The sequence below is a fragment of the Hemicordylus capensis genome, chromosome 3 (genome assembly GCF_027244095.1).
Source record: "Hemicordylus capensis ecotype Gifberg chromosome 3, rHemCap1.1.pri, whole genome shotgun sequence".
Taxonomy (NCBI): Eukaryota; Metazoa; Chordata; class Lepidosauria; order Squamata; family Cordylidae; genus Hemicordylus; species Hemicordylus capensis.
In genome coordinates this window covers 206,340,865-206,363,993 of record NC_069659.1, presented here as the reverse complement: position 1 = coordinate 206,363,993, position 23,129 = coordinate 206,340,865, and the positions used below count along the sequence as shown (strand labels likewise).

The following is a 23,129-nucleotide window of genomic DNA, read 5'->3' as shown; positions in this document are numbered from 1 at the left end:
GGGTCTTTGTCCTCCTCCCTATGATTCAATTCAGAAAACACTCCTCCAAGAAACCAAGCAACAAATTTTGCTTCATTATATGGTTCATGGTATGGGATATGTTGGGGGGGGGGGAGTGTTCCTACCTAAAACAAGTATTTGAGAGTGCTAATGTGGTGTGGAATATAGTATGCTGGACTTGGACCAGGTAGACCCAAGTTCAAATCCTCTCAATGCTCACCAGCAGACCAATCGCTGCTGCTGCAAACTTTATAAAATGATGCCACAGGAGTGTGAAATGTGGAACAAAGCAACTGGGCTACAATTGACCTCAAAATGGCTGCATAGTCCAGACTTTTAAAAAGAAGTATATACAGGGGGCACAAACCCCCACTAAAGCCCTTTTCACCATGCTTCTTTTCTTTATTTGAAGCCCTTTTCATTCTGTTTGGCACCACCAAATATATTGTTCAGAATATCACATTTAGGCTGTCTGGCTCCACCAAATATATTGTTCAGAGTACCACAGTTGAAAGACTGTTTAATTCCTCTATTGATCGACGTCTGCTACTTTTAATTTATAAACTCCATAAGAACTCACGACTGAAGGTCCGATGCAGCTCAGCTGGAATCCTCACTAAGGAAATCCCTACCTTTCGAGGACTGAGGCAAGGCTGTATATTTGCTCCAGCTCTTTTTAATTATTATATCAACCCCATTGTGGATATTATCACTAATCCATCTTTTCATCCACCTAAACTGGCCAATAGACAGGTTAATATTCTGCTCTATGCAGATGATGCAGTAATTTTATCTCGGACTCCTGTTGGTCTCCGTAGAGCGCTTTGCTCTCTGGCTAATTTTTGCCATGAATACACTCTGGAAATCAATTATAGCAAGACCAAAATTATGGCCTTTGCTAAACACCCGAAGACCTTGAATTGGTCTTTGGCTGGACATAAACTAGAACAGGTTAAGACCTTTAAATATCTAGGGGTTGTTTTCCAGGCCTCTACGAAACGCCAAGCACATCTGCAATATGTTACCCAAAATGCACATAAATCAGCATTGGCCATCCAATCCTATTTCCACCAAGATGGGGCTCAATTTGTACCAGCCGCCCTTAGGTTATTTACAGCTAAAGCCTGCTCTCAGTTGCTTTATGAGTCGCAGTTGGGCCCGTATACTAACTGCACACCACTAGAGATAGTTCAGACAAAGTTTTTGAGATCTATTTTACAGATCCCTAGATGTGTTCCCAATGTAATATTGAGGATGGAAACTGGTATGCCTAAGATGGAAGCCCGGATATGGTTTTCCATTCTCAGCTTCTGATTAAGATAGTCTTTTTTTCCTACAGGCCTTGCCAATCTAATTTTTATTGATAAATTTAATTCTAGTTGGAAGCAGTCAATATTTTGCCAAATAAGTTTATATGGCTTTAGTCTGGATGGTTTATTAGAAATGGGTTTTTATTGCGCAAGACTGATATTAAAGCAGCAGATCTATGATATGGAAATGCAGACTGATCGATCTTTAATCTCTAAAGAAGTTTTCCTAGGTCTACAAATGTATAACACTAAACCTGCGAATTACCTGGGTAAGATTACCATTACTAAGTATCGCAGGATGTTTACATTGGCCAGATTTAATGTGCTACCTTCAGCTGAACTAGAAGGTAAATTTAGAGGGATCCCAAAAGAACAGAGATTATGCCCTTGTGGCTCTGGAGAACAAGAGTCTATCTTTCACATTTTACTCTGCTGTCTCTTCTATAGGGACTTACGAACTTGTTATATTTCCTCATTACTGACTGATTTCCCAGGTCATACAGATGCATTTTACGTCAACTATCTGCTCTCAGATCAGAAGGAGGAAGTAACATTTAAAGTTGCTAAGTTCTGTGAGGCAGCTAAGAAGGCTAGACAACAGATGGTAAACCAGATTATGCAAACGGGAAACTGCTGATTAGGATGAGTCCATGTTCCTGATTATATTATGTATGTATTACTACTATATTATGTGTATTATTATGTATGTAAATTTTGGTCTATGACTGTAAATAAACATGATGATGATGAGTACCACAGTTAGGCTGTAATGCTGGAGAAAGAAAGCAGGCTAGAAATAAAACAACTTTGCCTGCTTTTTCCTTCTCCCCTTTTACCTGCCTTTCTTGAATGTGAAATGTGATGAAAACTTGATAAGGTGCCCATTTTGTATTGGAAGAACTTTCTATCTTAGCACAGGATGTGAATAGCATAAAATCTAAGGGAAACATTTACTTGTTTCCTGTCATTATCTAAAGCTCCTACTTCATCTCTGTGCTGTTTTTGGTTAATCCATTCTGTGATCCAGGCCAGCTTTTAAATGGTGCTTTAGTTACTTTTATTCCAGTCATGGAGTAGAGGCGGGGTTAACAAACAGGGAGCAATAAGAGCACTGAAGGCAGACTGCACTCCTCTCTGTAAATAAACTATTGATATTCCTGATCCTACTCCACTGCCTTGTCCTTGCATACCACAACTCTTTCTTCTGGATTCTACAATCTCCTAGTCCTAGAGAAAATTTAAGCCTTCCTAAATAATAAATGAGAAAGGTAAAGTGGGAGAAAAAGAGATTGTCTTTGTCTTATTTAGAAATTATTTCACATTGCATTCCTTTCTGAAGCATTTCTTCCCTCCCTGGAAAATCTAGATATATAATTCTACCCTGAAATTTTACACCTAGATAGCAACCATGTGTATCTTGGCCCCATTCTGTTAAATAGAACTAAGGGCCAATAAAGGAGTGGCGGAATGAGAAAACCAATCAAAGTTCAAGCTTTTCAATGTTTCTTCTTCCTGTAAATGAGAAGACCTAGGAGGAGACTCAATTGTGTACACAGCAGTGCTAAATGAAATGCAAGAAGCTGCTGCTTGTTAAGTGCAAGTATTATTGTTAAATGTCTTTAACATTTCATGTTAAGATTTTATCATATAATTACTGTATTACTTCATATGTATTTTGATATTAAAGGAAAATTACCTCTCAAAATTAAGTAAAATTACCTCTTTGCATGGTTTAAAAGTGCCCTTTGGTGGTGATGGTGGGGTTCCTTCTGCACTCCTGGGTATCTGGGGGGGGTGGGTTAGCACTACTATAACTCTAGGTTTCAGTTCTCTTGTGGTGGTCCTCACAGCTACCTTCCTCCAAGCACCTGCTGATGATTCTTATAATTACAGTTATTCTCTCTCAGCCTAAGCTATCTCACAGAATGTTTAAGGTTTAAAATGAGGGAGGGAGGATAAGAGAGAAATTCTATGTAATGATAATCTGCAAAGATTGGCATAGCTAATGAAAGATGGAGGCAGACCTATGGATAGGATTGATAGGAGAGGCTTGAGTAGAAGTGGAGCTTTGATTACCACTCCCACCTCCATATTTTTGTGGGCACTAGCTATCACTGCTATTCTGAACAGTGATGTTCCCTGCAGGGGTTTTCCCTGAAATGCAGGGAATTCTAGCTTCAAAAATCAGGGGAAAGAGAATCCTGCCTAAAAAGTGGTGAAATACAGGGGAAAGATTCTAGACAAAGTTTCCTTTCCTGTTGTGGTTTCACTACTTTCACTTTCTGTTCCAAACTCATGAGGTGTGAGTAAGTATCATATGATTGCATTTCCATGTATGTATCCAATCTGTGTTGCATTTGGGTGAGCAGATTATGTAGTATGCATAATGAAGGGAATCAATAGCCTCTTTAGAAAGGTAGTAGCCAGAAGGAGTTGTACTGGAATAAATTCATGTAATAAGCAACTAACTCACATAAGAGTATTTATCAGCATAACTGTGTGCCCCCCAACTTTACTCTCTGGTGAATTTTCTTTTGTAGTGCAAAGAACGGAGGATACAAATTCTGGAAATGAAGTTCCTTCTCCCCCACCTCAAGGCAAGACTAATTAGAGGTGAACTGATGAAAGAAGAAAAAAGAAAGCCACTTGTTAAGAAGCTTAGAAAGGAGTCATTGGAACTGCCTTAGTTTAAACAGTGTTTGGGTGGGGGGAGTAATACTACAGTGCAGAGCATGTAATATTATAATAAAATGTGAGAAAGGTGACTTTGAAAAGCATGCTAAAACTGCAGAGCATAAGATTGCAGCTTCATTGGTCAGCCTTTTGCTGAGTAAAAATCATTTTAAGATATGTGTGTGTGTGTGCGTATACACAGAAAAAAACCCCTTAGAAATAACTGGTCAATTTCCTGTCTATTGCATATATAATGTTTTAACTCCTGCAGGGAATTTCTGGGCCACTGGTAGGGAATTTCAGCTTCCAGTATGGAACAACACTGGTTTTGAATCTCATTAATTGTGAGCAACAATGGTCTAGCTAGATTATTAACAAAAGATTAGAAATAACAAGAAGTAGGTAACAACTTTGGGTAGCATCTGCAGTGGTGAATGTGGAATGAAGAGTTAACAGAAGAATATTTCCTTCTTTCCTGCAGCCAAAAAACCCATTCCCAAAGGGCACAGAACCCTCAGTAACAGCAACCATCTGAGGTGCTATGCCAGTGGCTGCTGGTGTGGGGGAGGTTGACCCCAGAAACTACACAGAGATTCTTTCTGCTAATGGAGCAAAAGGGGTGTCTGGGCTTCTCCAGCCACCAGTGTGGCATCCCCCATTGTCTCCTAGGGTCCTCCAGCTCTTGAGAATGGCTTTTTAATGGCTCAGGAGGCTACAGGGAAGAGGGTAGGAAGAATAAAATTTGTGCACTAACTCTGTCTTTATCCCTTTCGTACAGCTAAGGATGCTACCCTGTCATTAGCAAAAGGAAGTCAAATTGTACATTGCTCGAGAAAGGCCTAAAGGATCCAAAGGAGATTTACAATGCAATCCTAAGCGCTTTTAGTCTGAAGAAAATTCAACCAAGTTCAGTTGCACTTACTCCTTAATATGTGTGCCTAGGATTGTAATTTTATTTATTTATTGTTAAATTTATATACCGCCTTTCATTAAAACAATCCCAAGGTAGTTAAAGCTACTGTCCTATGAACAGTTCTTTGGGAGTGAGTTCAACTGAACTTGAGGAGGCCTATTTTAAAGTAAACATGCATAGGCCTTTGTGTGTTGAAAAGGGGCTTATTTCAAACTATATTTTTGTAAATCTAAAATAAATAATTTTAAGTATACATTTTGGAACTGTGTACTACAAGAAGATCCAGGGAAACTAGCCATCAAGCTTATAGCTCTGTCTACTATATGGGTTGTAGACTGTTCTAAAAATGTATTTAGGAGTACAAATACTTTTATTATTCTTTATTACTTTTATTGCATTGTGTTGTAAGCCACTCTGAGCAGCAGTGTGCTGGAAGGGTAGGAAAGACATATTTCAAACAAACTTGCAGAATTCAGTGCAAAATTCTGGCCTCAGCTATTCCTAAGCTGCCTTAATTTAATAATATCTGAAATAAAACAGAAATACTTGTAACTTCAGAAAAAGAATGATGAAATAATAGTGATGAAATCATGGAAGGATATCCCCCCCCCCCTTTCTTTCTTTTTGTGTATACAAGACTGTAGGGGAGAAACTGCTCCGACATCACAATATAAGTTGACATCTGAAGATTCTATCAAGGACCATCTGGCTTCAGAGGCAGCCCTGGAGTATTTATTCAAACACTAGCAGCTGGTAGGAGACCTACAGATCTTTTTGGTTGGGAATGTAGCAGCTTGAAGTGGGATACTGGGACCCTGTTCAAGTTTTTAGGTATAGATTCAAGAAGGTGTGTGTGTAACAGTATAACTCTGTAACAGACTTAAGGACTTCCAGAAAACTGCTTTCTAAGAAAAAGGTATTGTATAGGTGGGAACAGTAGCACACACTAGATTTCTCCTAATAACTCAACTACTTATTGCTTAGATCTCATTGGAAAAGCCCAGGACATAAAACTCTGATGAAAAAAACAAGCACAGCATATTTGAGAACTATCTCTAATCAAGTGGTGGCTGGTTCAGTGATGGGGCAGTAAATGAGTCTCAGACACTGTTCCCTCGAAGACATGCACATGTGTGTGCGCTCACAAGCTTTCTGATGTCCGCTCAGTTACTTTTAGTTCCCGCTCAGGTCAAAATAGGAAGGCTCCATTCTGAATGCAAGTGCGCACAAGGTGCCTTGATACTGCTACCCAGAACAAAATTCATTCCTCACAGAGATGAAAAAAATTAGCGGGACCACTTGTCTCAGGTGAGGCTTATTCTCACTCCTCTCGCCCCATCTTGACTGCCTGGATGTCCCTTGACTTAGCTGTGGCTCCTCCCCTCTAAAGCACCTGGGAAGCACATGAGACCAGCACCATGACCTCGTAGTCAGACTCCACTAATGCAGAAGAGCTGTTTGTGCAAGTATGTATGCATAGCTGTTGTGCAAATGGGGACAGCTGTGCATCTAGCCCCAATGTGGAGGTACCAAAACAGTCTACACGAATGGCAACCCTCTTCTTTCTGAGGTGCTTGCATAAAGGCCATCAGAAGTGGAAACAGAGTTCATGGCAAGGTAGGAATCAAGGCTGGAAGAAATGGTGAATAGGCCTTGGCTCCAGTCTTCCCTCTAAGAGGGATTCCCAGATGTTGTTGACTACAACTCCCATAATGCCCAAGCCAAATCCATTGCAACTGGGGATTCTGGGAGTTGTAGTCAATAAGGTCTGGGAATTCCTGTTAGAGGGAACACTGCTTGGCTCCCACCTAGCTGGATGCAAGTATATGTGTAGAACTCATACCATTTCTGTGTAGCGGACAGTGGGCAAATGATAAATAGTCGCTTCCTTCCAGACAAGGCCATCGCTCCGCTTCATTTCATTTGTTTATGGAGCTTCAAGATGCTTGCCTGATAAAGGGCCATTCTTATTAGTATTGTCATTGCTCTGCTTAGGCCCAAAACCATCTGCTGCTGTTCTCTTAGTGATTTCAGACTGGCTTCTTGCCATGCAAGTAGATTAATCCATTATCTCGCTCTTTCCTGTGAGAACAATATATTTCATAATTAAGAGAGGCCTTTTGTAAAGCACAACCTTTGACTTTACAGCTGAGGGATTGTGCTGTCATCTGACACATGAAAATGCTGTTCTGTTACTGTATTTGCAACATGGATGTAAAACCTACATAGAATAGAATATGCATTCAACTGCATCCTTTCACTTTCTGTTCCACACTAATAATATTCGTATGTGCACACGGTTAATATGGGAGAGGCCTCAAAGAGACACACAGTGTCAGGATGTGTGAAAACACTAACACAATCCCGGAAACAAATTTCAAAGTGGATTTGGGATCTCTTTCCCAGGCAATATATCTAAGAAAATTTGAGGAAAGCCACATGCATTTTAGTAAGGCTAGCAACATTTCTTAGGTTTCCTCACATTCCTAGGTTGTAATTGGATTTCACTTGAGTTCAAATTACTGATCAAAGCAAATGTGGAAGTTCTTCATCATACAAAACAAAGGGAAACCCATAGTTCTGTTACTAGAACCTGCCTTATACAATTCAGATAGATGGTCCCTCTGCCCCCTGTACTCTCAACCCTGGAAGGCACCAGTCCTTGCAAAATTCTTTCCTGCCCCTGTGACCCGAGTTTTTATAGCTAAAGATGTCATAGCATGGATGCTTATGACTGAGCTACCCTTGATCAATTTAGCACATCCATTTAAAGCAGGAAAATAAGGGATTATAGTAATCCTTCTACTGTGTTAGTCCAGTTACATCTGCTGCCTTTACTGATAAAAGATGTGATTATTCTATTATACTCTACACATGCCTGTGCACTTCATAGAAGGGATAAGAAGAACCACTAAGTTCTGCTAGAGAAAGTTCACACAGAAAGTAAAATCTCTCCATTCTGCTCTACCCAGGGGTGTAGGGAGCTTTGCCACGGCCAGAGGACAAAGTCCTGCCCCCTAGGTGTGACAATTTCACATTCTTTGCATGAGCCCTGCAAACCACACCCTCTGCATCTAGCATCTGACTCAAGGGGGTGGGGCCCAATGGCCCACCCCTGCATTGGCCCCACCCCTGCATCTGAAGTCAGGCACTAGGGGCGGGGAAGGTAAGGGAGGCAGGGACAAGAGGTTTCAGCCAGTGATTCCACAATGCCCAGGAGAGGGTTTGTTCATACCTTCTTCCATCCCTTCTCAGTCAGTCTTTCAGTGAAACGCTGGCTAGGGAGAAGAAGGGTGTGCCTTGCACTCCCAGCCAGTGAGTGTTTTGTTCACCGTCTGGGTGTGGGAGGGGTCAAGAGGGCACCCTGGCTGAGGGAGTGCCTTGGTGGCCCCCCGCAGACCCTGGCAGCCAGGGGATTATTGTCCTCCCCACTTGCTCCATAGTCCATACGCCCCTGGCGCTACCCAAACTCCAGAGTGGACTGAAGCATCAGAATGGATTCCACAGTGCACTCTAGGAATGTGTGAAGAAGTCTAGCATAGGTAGGCCATTCTACATATATTCTGAGACTCCCAGCATGCCCAGGGTTGTTGGGATTCAGGTTATGTGACTCTCTTCCCAGATCTTGGTGATGGGGTGGGGGACTTAAATAGCAGAGAGAGCGCAGCAAAATTGTGACATCCAGACAAATGCTTTTTTTCCTCTTTATAGGAAGGATGCTGGGTGTCCTCAGGTGTGAAGAGTGCAGCCTCCCTAGACATCATAGTAAATGACTCCTCCCTGAAGAGGGAACAGTTGTGCTATGAATCATCTGCACTTGTGTTCACTCTGCAGCTCTTCCGTTTGGTTTTTCCATGTCAGATCATCTGCAGGCTTAAAAGAATCAGCGGTATGATGAGGATACCATTGAATGTCTGCCAGGTGAATGTCTGGCAGGTGAAAGTAGAAAAGGGGTGTGTAAATGGCCGTCAGGTAGAGGTCAGAAATGGTGGGCATATAATTGCTGCTGTACCACCCACCTAATACCGTAGAACAGTGGTTCCCAACCGGAGTTCTTCCAAATGTTGCTGAGCTGCAACTCTCATCTTTCCCAGCTACAATTTATTGTGGCTGGGGATGATGGGAGTTGTAGTTCAGCAACTTCTGGAGGAACCCAGGTTGGGAACCCCTGCCTCAGAGAATGCAGTAACGCTGCAAGTACTAGAATGACCCATAGGGCAGCTCAGCCTTGCAACACATGCAGCTCCTTTCCAATGTCCCCAATCACACCCAGTGCTAAAGCTACCAAAGCAACACCCATGCACACCCCAAGAAAACAACCCAGAGATGTTATGGCTATTTGAGTAATGGAAGTGGGATTGCAGGCTTGTGCATAGGTATATTGGTGCAAATTCTCCATTTAAAAAAAAATTAAAAGGGGCAAAACAAGCTAAAGCATTCCCAATCCACCTCAAAGAAAGAAACCAGCTGCAGATGGTACTGCAGGACATTTTCCGGACTATGAGATTTGCAATGGTTAACGCATTGCAAACTGTGACGGAATAGTGCAACGATTTTTAAATGAGAGTAAAGGGTTGTTTAATGCTTCACTGTAAGGTGGTTGCAGTTCATAATTTCCAGCAACTACAACATATTTCTCAGGCAGGAGTGTCTTTTCTTCAATCCTTGTCTTCTTGGTTCCATGTAATATTCTAATTTTCTGAGATTGTGGATTTGGGGTTTTCATGAGCTGTACGCCATGATCATCACAATTATAACAAATTAAGGCTTGACCTATCTCGCTTTGCATGTAATGCGTCTGTCTCAAATATCAGTTTCACCTTTTAATTTGCATTACTGAAATTAATGGACTTTTGCACGATATTCTAATTTTCCGAGTTTCACCTGTATATCCTCTTTGAAACGCATTTATCTGTCCCCACCCCTGCTCCATTTGGGCCAATGGAGTCATGGAGTGTGTGTGACATGACAACCTTTTCAAATATATATATATATTTCTCGGCTGCCTTGCGCTAATCCTCCAGCAGGGGGAAGCACAGTTCCAAAACAAAACCTTTCATTGTCGCATCCTTGTGCAAGTGATTCCAGGAATAACTTTTTAAAACAATTAATGGGGGAGCAAAAGGGAATCCCATGGCAAGCCTTGAAGGGGGAAGAGAAGAACTGGTGTGCCTGGGTAGGCACTCTCTTTCATGGCAGTGGCGGCCGGCGGCTACTCAGCTCCCACACCAGGGCAGCTGAGGGTGGCCATAGCAGCAGCAGCTGCCTCCGCCACTGCTCCTTGGTTGATGCCCCAGGCAGAGCCTCACTAGGGCCAAGGAGCCTTGCAGCGGGGTGCCTTCCTCCTCTCCGCCGTTGCCGTTGCTGCTTCCCTCCTGCCGGGCCTTCTCCTGAGGAGGGAGGATGGTGGCAGTGCACCTCCAGATAAATAAATAAACAAACAAGAGGGGAAAGGTGGCGGGGAGGCGAATCCTCCTCCAGTGAGGGCTGTGGGATTGCATAGAAGTAAATGAATCATGATTCAGTTCAAGGGGCTTCCTTTTAAGTAAGTGAATGTTCTCTTTCCCTGCCCTTTGCCTTGTAGTAAGCCAGTGGGATTGCACAGAAGTCCATGATTTAGTTCAATGGGCTTCCTCTTCAATAAACAGTGCACAAGAAAGGGTTGGATTCAGAAATCTGCTCAGCTGCTCTCCCCTCCTCTTCTGTGTTGACAAGCTCAAGTTATGTTGGAAGCAACTGGAGGAGGAGGGAGGTGTGTGGTTTGGGATCTGTGGGGAGGAAAGGAGGGGAAAGCCAAGATTTCTCCCTGCCTCTTTCTCTCCCCACAGCAAGAGGGCGGAGGAAGCAAGCACAGGCAGGGGGGCAAAGAACTGTCCATACTGCCACACGCTGCAATGGATAAAATGCGGGGCAAGGCTCCCTCCAACGGAAAAATACATTTACTTTCCTGTAGCCCATTTACAGTGTTGTAGGGCAAAAAAGAATCATTAAAATTTGAATCAAGGCATGAGAAATATGAAGGGCACCCTGCTGACAACGCAGCGACATCGATGTGGAAACATGGGCAATATGGAGGGGCCATTAGCAGATATGTTGCAAGTACGTTGCGGCGTGTAATCTGGAAAATGCCCTGGTGGATCCGCCAAAATGACAAAGTGTTCTCCCTTTGAAAGAAAGAAAGAAAGAAAGAAAGAAAGAAAGAAAGAAAGAAAGAAAGAAAGAAAGAAAGAAAGAGTTTCTTGGAGTATTTGCACACTTAGCAGGGCTTCCAGCCACCACACAGCAGTTTCTGCTGCCACTAATCAAACCCAGGCAGCCAAAAGTGGCAACTAAGCAAAAAGGAAGGAAAGAAAGGAAAGTGGGCGGGGGGGGGGAGAGAAGGTGAAGCACAATCAAAACCCTGAAACCTAAGCTCTTACAGCTACAGAATGCTTTTTTAGGCAAGTAAAGAAGTGAATGTGCACCAATACCAAAACACACAAATAAAAAAAAATACAGGCAAGAGCGAAGGAGAAGCCCAGCAAAGGACTGGAAGTGAAGTGTGTGCCACAGGAAAGAGGAGTGCAGAGGTATACTCAGCTAAGGAAGCTGGGGCATGCCATAGGCAGACTCTGCACCCTCCTTTAGCTTGCACTTAATCTGTCAACGCATACGTCTACAAAATTCCACACTGCCATTTTCAGGACAGTTTAAAAGTACTATTTTTAAAAGATGCTCTTTTCATGCATTGAAGGGCTAGTCATAAAAACAAACCAACCTGAAGGGTGCTTTGCCATCTGAACACCCCACAGTTGTAACTGTAGTCAAGGCACTATACATCACCATCTGGAAAACCCCACAGATTGCCAGCAGGTAGCACTGGGAATATAATGCAGCATTCTTCTTGGTGTGGATTTCCCATTTTATTTTCCATGTTAATTTGTGCTGAAGTTGGAATATATCAGCATCTGGAAGCGACCACAGAAAATGCTAGAACTAAATGAGTTGACAACAACATTGTCTAGATTCTCCATAGGTAGTAAAGTGAATGATGACCATTCCAAACCTAATACTTGATTCCCCTCCTGATTAATGTCTTCAAATGTTCAATGCATTTGTTGATCTCTAAGATGCCATAAGCTTCTTGCTTTTGCCATCTACCTCTCCCTCTTGCTCAAGTGCTCAGTAAGGTAGTGAAGGGGAAGGCACATGATTAGGCTCCCTGGTAAGTTTCATCATAGGAACCCTTAACCCATCAAGGCCTCGGTCCATATTTCTTGGTGGAAGTTGTTGAGGCAGTAAATATAAAGAATTTGGTGTCACTCTTCAGCACTGAGCTTCCACAATTTCAACCTAGAATATATGTGAGTTATAGCAAAAAGCATTCCAAGGATCAGTTGGCAGGACAAGTAAAGGCTAAAGAAGCCATTTATTTCCCCACCACCACTCTCCTGAAGAATGGGCTGAGTGCAGCAGTAATAAAGTAGTACCAAGAAAGCAGACAAGGCTAGCTATTCTTGCTTCAGTCTCTGCCAAGGAAGCGGATGTACTAGATGTTCCTTTCTTAGCCTTTGGGCAGTAGCAATTTTAAATTATGTCATCCTTATCGGTGATGGAGTCATTCTTATTTTAATGTGTAACAGTTTTGTTTGAGGAAATGAATAATGATTCCATATTAGTGAGTGAACAGTTCCTGTTTTCTTCCAATTATGTTTTACAGGATACATACCTGAGAAGTTTATTATGCAGAAGCAACAGCAAACTCCAGACTTCCACTCCGTAAGTTTCAAATGTTAGTTACACTATATCAAGGAATTAACAATTCCCCTCCCCACTTTTTGCTCTAACTTTGTGTTAGAGCAAAAAAAAAGGATATCTGGCATTCTCATAGGCTATCTGGAGTACTTTATCATGTAGGAACAATAGCAGCTCTGCTTTTTACATACATATTTGTCTTGGATTAGATTAAGTATTATTATTTCTTGTTTACACAGTCAGACAGGTGTTATTGACTGGTTTGTTTTATCCAGACATCGAGTCCTTCCCAAGGACCTGGGATGGCTGAATTTTATGGTCAATGTTGTTGCTGTTGTTATAGATATCGTCGCAGAATATAGGCTGTTCCCAGTAAAGCTGCTTTTTGTAATTGGCTGATGGTGATTTTTGTGGCCCCTATGGTGCTGAGGTGCTCTTCAAGGTCTTTTGGAACTGCACCCAGGGCGCCAATGACCACTGGGATTATTTTGGTCTTTTTCTGCCACAGCTTTTCAATTTCAATTTGTAGATCTTTGTATTTGATGATTTTTTCTATTTCTTTTTCTTCTATTCTGCTATCCCCTGGTATTGCTATGTCGATTATTTTCACTTGTTTTTCTTTCTTCTCAACTACAGTTATATCTGGTGTATTGTATGGCAGATGTTTGTCTGTTTGTAGTTGGAAGTCCCATAATATTTTTACATCTTCATTTTCTACCACTTTTTCAATTTTAGGGTCCCACCAATTTTTGGGAGCTTGTATTTTTTGTATTTTTTGCAGATGTTCCAGTGTATCATCCCTGCTACCTTGTCATGCCTTTGTTTATAGTCAGTCTGTGCGATCTTTTTACAACAGCTGATCAGGTGGTCCACTGTTTCATCTGCTTCTTTACAAAGGCAGCACTTGATGTTTGTGGTTGATTTTTCGACTTTTGCTCTTATTGCATTTGTTCTTAGTGCCTGTTCTTGCGCAGCCTGTATTAAACCCTCTGTTTCTTTCTTCAAGTTGCCATTCTTAAGCCATTGCCAGGTCTTGGTGATGTCTGATTTTCCACTTATATTGTGGAAATATTGACCATGCAGTGGCTTATTTTTCCATTTTTCTGCTTGGTTCTTGACTTTTTTTTTCTTCTAGGCCTGCTTGGTTTCATTGGTGTTGAACAGTTTCTCATTATTGACCATTTGAAGTGCATCTTCTTCACTGTCCTTGATATATTCTTCAAGGTCTCTTTTCTCCTCCTCTACTGTTTGATGGACTTGCAGCATCATTATTATTATTATTATTATTATTATTTCAATTTCTTATTCGAGTAGGTAGCAGTATCATAGATTATAGGGTTTTTAAAGCATGTAATGGCATATGGAATTCACTTAGCTCAGGAGGAACATATTAAGCTGCCTTATACCAAGTCAGACCATGGTCTACACTGACTGGCAGCAGTTCCCCAAGATTTTTGGGCAGGTGTATTTCCCATCCCTATATCAATCAAATTAAATCTTTATTGTTACGGCCATTCAACCAGCAAAACACAAAGTACAAAAGCTTTACATCTGCATGCAAATAAGATGTCCTGACACAAACCAACGGCCCTGTCTCCATAATCCTAAATCTGCATATGTAAGTTTTCACTAACATATCCCCAGTAGTTCTCTACCTCTTTCATACATATTTGTATACAGACAGATATATATGCAAAATAGGAAGTTAACTGCTCTTCAGTATGCTAACTATGCTGCTTTATGAAGGAACTGAGATAACTTTCAAGAATGTTTTCAATGTTATTTACCTTTGGGGGTGATTTGCCTTATTCTGCAGAGCTTAGAATGAATTCGCATATATAGAAGAACCTCACTATTCACGGTTTTGTGTGGTGTCTCATTAACACCCTTTTTCAGTATCCACTTCCAGCCACCATTTTGTTTCACAAAGCCCAGGATGAGGCAGTAGGAGCCATTTTTGTAACTCATTTTTAAAAAAGAATGGACTCTTCCCCATGATTTTTCACAGTTTCCGGGGGCATCTCATTCTTTGGAGGGCATCCTTGGACACATTGGGGACCTGTGGAGTACACTACAGTGGGTTTTGGGTCATTTGGGGGCCATTTGAGACAGTTTTGCTACTTACAATTTTTTTCCCCTCCACCCTGGAAACTAACCCCCCTTTCCCCATAGCCCTAATGCCTTATTACTCATGGTTCTGTTACTCACAGCAGTAGGCAAGGAATGGAACCCCCAGAAGTAATGAGGTTCTCCTTTAGTTCAGAATGTGTTTGTAATGGTTTATAATTTGTAAGTTATTCATGATGCATAGTATGCATATTTTAATGCTTCACATTTTATTTGGTCTGTTTTAATCTTTTATACTGATTGCCACAGACGTTCATTTGACAAAGATTAAAATCCAAATTAATTGGGAACATCAGTCTTAGCAGCTCCTCTGTTTATGCACTTGTACTGAATAATATCTAACAAGATTTGGAGGTGGTTCATGTGGACATGATATGGGATTACCCCTTATTCTGACTGCCACCCTCTTGCCTTCCTATATTTACTTTATATCAGCCAGTGGGGTCAAAAGTTCAACTTTCATCCTGATTCACAACTCATCATCTCTCTAGTTGTTAATTAGTTTGTTAAATTTGATATTCTGCCTTCCCATTGGTGCACTCAAGGCTGCTAACTAGATCATCATTGCAGCAAATAATTTCAACAAGCCAATGCAAAAGTGTTATAGTAAACCTACATTGTCATTTGGAAAATGGATTTTTGATGGAAACTTGGAGAGCCACATGTAGTCCTTTCCTCAGCTGTTGGCAGCTGGAGGCCTTTCAGAGGCAGTAACAGTGGTGGCAAAGGGAGGGCTGTATTTGTCTCCTTCCTCTGTTGCTCCTGATAGATGCCAGTGGCAGTTATGGGACTGCAAAAGAGAAGACAGGAGACTCACACTTTATCCAAATGTAGAAAAGTGGTTATGAAGGAAATAAATAAATGCATAGGTGAAGCATATAAACCTCATGAAAGTAGTTTAATGACACAAAGATCCACAACTAGTAGACAAATAAGTAGATGGCACCAATTAAAGCTTTTCTTCAAAGGCAAATGGAAGCTGCAGAAAGCCCTGATCTAGATCAAGACTGTGGCAGAGCAAAATAGCACACACACCCATCCTACATTCCATGGATCCAATCCATGGGAGGGGTGATCCACCTGCTATTTCATTAAATAAAAAGCAAGCACACTAGCCCCAGCTGCATATCTAAAGTAACACCTAGTTTGACTCTCCGGAAAATATGGGGTGCCACCTTGCTGGTTTCAAACTAGCCACACTGTTTTTGTTTTTTCTTCCATGTTTATTTCAGTGCTGATCAAAAAACAATTTGAATTTGCTCAAATTGTTGCCCAAAGACAGAAAGGTGATGGTTCATACTGTAGCACCTACTGAGCTTGCTGTGTTGGAAAAACAGAGTAGCAAATGAACATTGTTCTCTTCTGCTGTTAGGAGTAGTTCTGTGAGCTACCTTACCTTTACCAATACAGCATTCATTACAGATGTGACAGTCTGAAGTGGGCATGGACATGAAATGGGTTTTTTGTTTCATTTTGAGCTTGAAATGAAAGACAAAATGTTCAAAACAGCAGCCAAGCTGACCTTTTCGACAAAAGAGACCCGAAATGTTTTGAGTGTTCTGGCCATAGGGAACAATGGGGAACTTGAAATACCCCATTGTTCCCCATGGGTAGTTCTTAGGGACACCAAAGTGGGTTGTGTGGTAGAGCATGATTAGTACTACTCACCACCCAACCCACAAAAGAAATGGGCAGGCGTGTGATTGTTGACCTTTCCTCAGAACCCCCATGGCCAGAACAAGGATGGTCGGAACAGGCAAAGTGCACACATTTTGCAACTCTGCTTGAAAAACCGTGCAGAAGCACACAGAGGAAATTGTAAACACACAGTAAAAGGGAATCTGCCCCTCCCAACACAGAACACACACTTCAAACAGTCCAGAAGTGGCCCAAAAAGAATAGCTGAATCCACTGCCTGGCACAGTGCCTATGCTGTAGTAACATCATTGGCACAAGTTGCTCTCTCACACACAATTATGACTCCTTATGCTACTTCCTAGCATTGCAACAGCTGCCACAGCAGCACCCTTACTTAGCAACAAGCATAGCCAAAAGGTCAACTAGAGCAATTTCAGACACATTTTGACTGAGCACACCTTGGAATGCTGATTGCAGAGCCATGAATGAAGCACAAGTTAGTCTCAGCTCAAGGCCAGATATGGAGCTCATCACTGCAATCACCAAGAAATATTACATACACAGAGAGCTGCCAGGGTCCATTTCTCACCACATCTGAAGGAAGGCAGATACCAGAGTTGTGCCTTTGTCAATCTGAGATCCAGCAAAACCAGATAGTTATCGCAGCAATAGCACAGCATTTTATACATGGTGCTGAGAAAAGAAAAGGGTGGGTGGGATCAAGCCTACCTACCTGCCACAAAATGACAGGAGGACAGGGAACAGTCATGGCCTGGTGCAGACAAAACCAAGCTACATGGACCCATGATCTGATAAGAAAGAAATCTCCCAGGCTCTTAACATGAGAAGAAGTCTTCTTTCTTCTCCTCTTTCCCAGAGTATGTACAGGTGAAACTCGGAAAATTAGAATATCGTGCAAAAGTCCATTAATTTCAGTAATGCAAATTAAAAGGTGAAACTGATATATGAGACAGGCGCATTACATGCAAAGCGAGATAAGTCAAGCCTTAATTTGTTATAATTGTGATAATCATGGCGTACAGCTCATGAAAACCCCAAATCCACAATCTCAGAAAATTAGAATATTACATGGAACCAAGAAGACAAGGATTGTAGAATAGAACAATGTCGGACCTCTGAAAAGTATAAGCATGCATATGTATTCAGTACTTGGTTTGGGCCCCTTTTGCAGCAATTACTGCCTCAATGCGGCGTGGCATGGATGCTATCAGCCTGTGGCACTGATGAGGTATTATGGAAGACCAGGATGCTTCATTAGCGGCCTTCAGCAATTCTGCATTGTTTGGTCTCATGTCTCTCATCCTTCTCTTGGCAATGCCCCATAGATTCTCTATGGGGTCAGGTCAGGCGAGTTTGCTGGCCAATCAAGCACAGTACACTGTATACTTTTCAGAGGTCCGATATTGTTCTATTCTTCAATCCTTGTCTTCTTGGTTCCATGTAATATTCTAATTTTCTGAGATTGTGGATTAGGGGTTTTCATGAGCTGTATGCCATGATCATCACAATTATAACAAATTAAGGCTTGACTTATCTCGCTTTGCATGTAATGCAGCTGTCTCATATATCAGTTTCACCTTTTAATTTGCATTACTGAAATTAATGGACTTTTGCACGATATTCTAATTTTCCAAGTTTCACCTGTATATCCTGCACTGTGATACAGTTGCCTGCCTGTGTCTGGATAACACCATGGCCTCAGATTGGTACTGGGCCCTGGGTAACAGCCTGATACATGGGTCAGGGCACCAGTCCATCATCTCATCATTGGCCATTGCAGTGGCATGCATGTCTGCCTATGTCAGCAGCACTAAAGGGCAGCTGGTCAGGGATGACAACCTTGCCCTTCATTCTTCGGTCACATAGGCAGGACAAAACATGTACTGCCAACGCACCCAAGGGCGTTGTGATCCAATACACCACTCCAGTCCTCAGCCAGCCTGCCAAGATGATTGCTTCCTCAGTGGTCAGCATGGTCTGGAGCTGACCCATAGTATTCTCAAGGAGAATAGCAGTGGGCAAAGCCTAGCTCAGCACTGCTGTCAGCACACAAGCCATGTGTGGCAACAAAGAACAGCTTGAGTGCCAAGACAACCTCAGAAATGAGTGCCCAGTCCTGGTTGGATAGTTTGCACAGTTCCAAGCCACACCTCCTCGCCAGGGAGTGGATGGCCAGCTCTTGCAGGGATCGGAGCAAGAGAAAGCTGGAATTCCACCCGACTGGAATATCCTGGAGGATCAGGTGTTCAGGTAGGCAGAGCTCAAGCTGCCTCTCTCTCGCATCTGCCAATCCTTTTCGCTCCAGTGGAAAGAAGCTGCTATCTTGCAGCACCTCTCCACAAGAGCAGCCATGGAGGCAGGAGCAGGCTGGCACTCAGCACCTTCAGTGGGGATGCCTTACCTGGCCTTAGCCCTAGAAAGGTAAAGTACATCCTGCACAACCAGGTTCAGAGTGTGTGCCACACAACAGATGGACAGAAGCTAAATCTGCTTGGCTGCCTTCACTATGTTCCTAGCATTGTTTGTCACCATGAACTCTCACGGAAGGTTTGGCTGCCTGGACAGCAAATGGCCAGGGAGAATGTGTGGTGGCCTCCAAAATGGCCACCGCCACCGGGAAAAGGGCCAGAACAGCTCCCAGATTGGCCGAAATGGCTCTTGCAGGACCGGGGAAGGCCAGTGGTGGGGAGAAGGAGACTGAAGAGACACCCCCCCCCCAAGGCTGCTGGACCCATGCTGCCAAAAACTTTTGATGATGTTGTTTAGAACCCCTGAACCGAGTCCAGCCAATGAGGGCACAGTTGCTCATGACAACAATAGATTTGCATGATAACAAGCCAACCAAGGAGATTGCAAGCCAATCAGAAGCCAGAGCCAGAAAACCAATCAGCAAGAGGAAAAGAGGCTTCCAAAATGGCACTCAAAACACTTGAAATGTTTCAGTCGAAATGGGGTCCTTTTGTTTCAAGCTCAAAACTGGAGCTTTATTTTAAGGGCACTCTGTTTCGAGCTCGAAATGTTTTGCACATCCCTAGTCTAATGTCTGTTATGTCTTGCTGACCAACTAAGAGTTAAAGTTGGGAGATGCACAATGAATGGTTATTTTTGTACTCTGTAGAAAGAAGGCAATCATAGTAGTGAAGACTGATTTGAGGTTTCTGCCCACCCCTGCTTAAATTATAATCAGAGCACCAAACTGAGTCTGGGTCTAGACCCAAGAAACTGGTTCAGGGGGTAGTTTTTTAGTGAGCCAGTACTGAACTTGTATCCAAAATCTCTCAGTTGACTTAAACTCAAACCAGTATCGAAATCCTCAGAACCAGAAGTGGTAGCCAATAAGAGGATGTTTTACACTAAAACAGGCCCAAGGCCTAACTAATCCAGCATTCTGTTTTCCTCAGTGATTCTTCTGGGAAGCCCATAGGCAAGAGATGAAGGCATGTTCTCTCTCTTGCTGTTGCTCCCCTGCAACTGGTATTCAGAGGCATCCTGCAACTGGGCCTGGAGGTAGCCTATAGTCATCGAGACTAGTAGCCATCGATAGCCTTGTCCTCCATGAATCTCTTGGGTTACCTGGAAGAGTGCCTTTTTCTGCACGATCCCCACTGCATATTTAGGTCATTGAGAGAGGTCCATCTCCAGATGCCACCAGCTAGTCTGGCAATAACTCAGGAGCGGGCCTTCTCTTTAGTCGTTCCTGGGCTGTGGAATGCACTCCCTATAGACATTCATGGCTTAAAACCACCTTGGGATTGTTTTAATGAAAGGTGGTATATAAATTTAACAATAAATAAATAAATAGCTTAACAGTTTATCAACCTTTAAAAGAGCCCTTAAGATGAATTTTTTGCCTGGTTTTTAATAATCTTTTAATGTTTTAAGTCATTGTTTTAATAGTTTTTGTTTTTATTGTATTTATTGTTGTGAACCACCTAGAGCCCTAGAGGCAGGTGGTATATAAAATAAATAAATAAAATTTGTCTAAGCCCCTTATAAAGCCATCTAAGCTGCTGGCTTTTATTTATTTGTCTATCTAATTTCTATACCACCTGACATGTACATCCCTAGGTGGTGTACATAAAACACAACACATATAAAAACAGGATAAAATGATTAACACAATTATTGATACAAAACAAATTAAAATTAATTAAAAGTCTGATGACACAGGTACTTCTTAAGGGTCATTTTAAAAAAGAAACACATTACCACATCCCATGGCAGAGGATCCTGTAGGTTAATTATGTTGTGTGAAAAAGTATTTCCATTTGTTGGTCCTAGATTTCCTAGCAGTCAGTTTCATGGGATGACCCCTGGTTCTAGTGTTGTGAGAGGGAGAAAATTCTCTTTCTCCACACCATGCATTATTTTATAGACCTCTACCATGTCTCCCCTGAAGCTTTTTGGTTTAGGAAAAAAGACTGAGGTGTTGTAACCTTGCTTCATAAGGATGGTTCTTTGGGCCCCTGATCAACTTGGTTTCCCTCTTCTGTATCTGCTCAAGTTCTATAATGTCCTTTTTCAGATATGGTGATCAGAACTCTACACAGTACTCCATAGTACTCCACAGTACTCCACTCTCATCACCGAAAGCTCAGACCCCATCAGTGTATATGTGGAGCTGGTGTTTTTGCCCTTTACACTTACTTACACTGAACTGCATTTGTCACTTTGTCACCCACCCACCCACTTTGGAGAGGTTTTTTGTTTGTTTGTTTGTTTGTTTGGGGTTTTTTTAAGCTCTTCACAATTGGTTTTGGATTTTACTACCCTTATCAAAAGTCTTTGATAAGGAAGTTTGTCAAAAGCTTTTTGAAAATCCAAGTATACTTTGTCAACTGGATCACCTTTATACACATGCCTGTTGACATTCTAAAATAACTCCCAAAAGGATAGTGAGGCAAGACTTACCTTTGCAGAAGCCATACTGGTTTTCCTTCAGCAAGGCCTGTTCTTCTATATGTTTAACAGTTTTATCCTTAAGTATGCTTTCTGTCAATTTATTGTGCATAGGCATTAAGCTAACTTGTCTGAAATTTCCTAGATATCCTCTGGTTCCCAAGCCACATTAGAGCTACTTATCTATGAAGGGTGCCCATGCAGCTATGATGACATTTAAAGTGACCCAGCCCTTGTGAATGAGGGCTGATTATGTGAGTCTTTCCCACAGAATTGCTCCCTTTCATTGATTGTGTGAGTCTCAACCACAGAACTGGCAACTGTTGCATGCAAGTCACTTATATAAAAGCAGCTCCCATATGGCCAAGGCAACATTTCAAAGACCACTGAGCAGTTGAGTAATCAGGCGCTCTACGGGCTCTCTTGGGGTTGTTGAGGAAGGATTTATCTGTGCTCCAGCTCTAGAGAGGGGAACAGACTAAGCTTTCCAACATTAGAAATTCTGCCTGCTGCATGGACCTTGATCTCTGAAACCAGCTGTTGCTTTCAAATGAAAAACACAAGAAGAATCCATCTCACTTAAAAATTGGACAAATTTTAAATTTGTCCATGTTTTTATTAGATGAGTTGTTGATACATAATAACTTGAGCCCTATTCAGACTTTAAAAGAAAATTGTATGTGGTTTCAGCACGAAAGGTGGACCTGGAAGCCCTGCCTCAGCATACCACTCAACCCTTCCACTCACTGTGATGCTCACGGTTACTGTGGCGTTTGAAAAGGCAAATGCTGTAACCATGAAGGTAGGGGTTTCCATGATCAGCAGCCTGGATCGTTGCAGGTTGCTGATCACAGAAGCACCTGCCATCATTCTCATGGTGTTTGCCTCTTTCAAGTGACATGGGGGACACGATCATAAGGTTACTCCCTGATCAAGCCTTTAGATCCCAGCAAACATGTTTTAATAATTTTTGTCAAGATAAACAATGAGCAGTGTAATCATTCTGTAAGAGATACATTGCAAAAATAAGTGTTGATTGCATGAAATATATCTGAACTGATTCAAAGTGGTTCAGCCTGTAATAAGCCATTTAAAAAAAGTATTTCTAAGTTATCACCAGAGTATTAGGAAGTAGAGATGAGCAAAACGTTTTGGGTAAGAAACGATCTGTACCCGAAACTGCCCGTTTGGGGTGATTCGTTGCCGAAAGGAATCACCCTCTTGCCACCCCCCCCAAATGTTTTGGAGCCAAAACGAATCACCCCCGTTTTGGCTCTGAATAATTTGTAGTTTCGTCCCTCCATTTTGTGGCCGATAAAGTGCTGCTTCTTCCTCCTCCATTTTGAGCTTGATGTCTCCTTGAATTTCCCGCCTTTTTGCCTCCCATTGACTTCAATGCAAAAAAGTCCAATCTGATATCTACCTGAATTTTGGCTCCCAGCCCAAAAGAGTGGGGTGGGGTGGTAGTGCGTAATGGGTGGAGGCTACCACCCAAATTGCAGAGGGATTGGGCAAAGGGCTGGTTTTTAAGTGATTTTAGAAGTTTTTGCATCTTTAAGGTTTTTCTCCATAAGGAACATAAGGTTCTGTTGTTTCTGAGGTGTTCTGAGTGTTGATTCTCTGGTAGCAAATGAGATTTTCAATACAAACCATGAATCCACTCTCATTTGCTACCAGAGAATCCACACTCAGAACACCTCAGAAACAACAGAACCCTGTACCTGGCACCCTCTGTGCACTACACCACCACTCACTCTGGGCCACACCAGCGCCCCCAAAATGGAGTTGTGGGGCTGCTGAAACTTCCATTGTTC

The 23,129-nt window shown here is 42.2% G+C and overlaps 1 long non-coding RNA gene across 1 annotated transcript in view; it reads left to right on the top strand.

The window, feature by feature from the left end:
- Nucleotides 1–3,856: 3,856 nt before the first annotated feature.
- LOC128352221 (uncharacterized) overlaps nt 3,857–23,129 on the top strand; it is a 31,226-nt gene continuing 11,953 nt past the window's right edge. The window contains exons 1-3 of the long non-coding RNA XR_008320265.1: nt 3,857–3,923; nt 5,534–5,649; nt 12,596–12,654. This is a non-coding gene — a long non-coding RNA (uncharacterized LOC128352221). The remainder of the gene's footprint in view (nt 3,924–5,533; nt 5,650–12,595; nt 12,655–23,129) is intronic.